This window comes from Pteropus vampyrus, unplaced genomic scaffold (assembly GCF_000151845.1).
Source record: "Pteropus vampyrus isolate Shadow unplaced genomic scaffold, Pvam_2.0 Scaffold735, whole genome shotgun sequence".
Classification (NCBI taxonomy): domain Eukaryota; kingdom Metazoa; phylum Chordata; class Mammalia; order Chiroptera; family Pteropodidae; genus Pteropus; species Pteropus vampyrus.
The window spans coordinates 21,577-21,886 of NW_011889516.1; positions in this window are offsets into that span (position 1 = coordinate 21,577).

Here is a 310-nt window from a genome sequence, read left to right on the forward strand (position 1 = left end):
AGCAGCCTGAAACCTGAGGACACGGCCCTGTATTACTGTGCGAGACACAGTGAGGGGACTTCAGTGTGAGCCCAGTCACAAACCTCCCTGAGGGATACAAGAGAGGGTGCTCTGGACACCAGGGGGCGCTCAGGGTACACACAGCACTGCACACACAGACCAGCCCAGCAGCAGGTGCACAGGGAGCTGGGGAAGGGGCTTCCTGTTGGAAGCAACGATTTCCTCTCAAATCTCTCAGCTGCCTCCCAGCAGAATTACTGCTGTTTCTTTGTGGCTCTAATTTTCCACATTCTCACACAGATGAGAAATG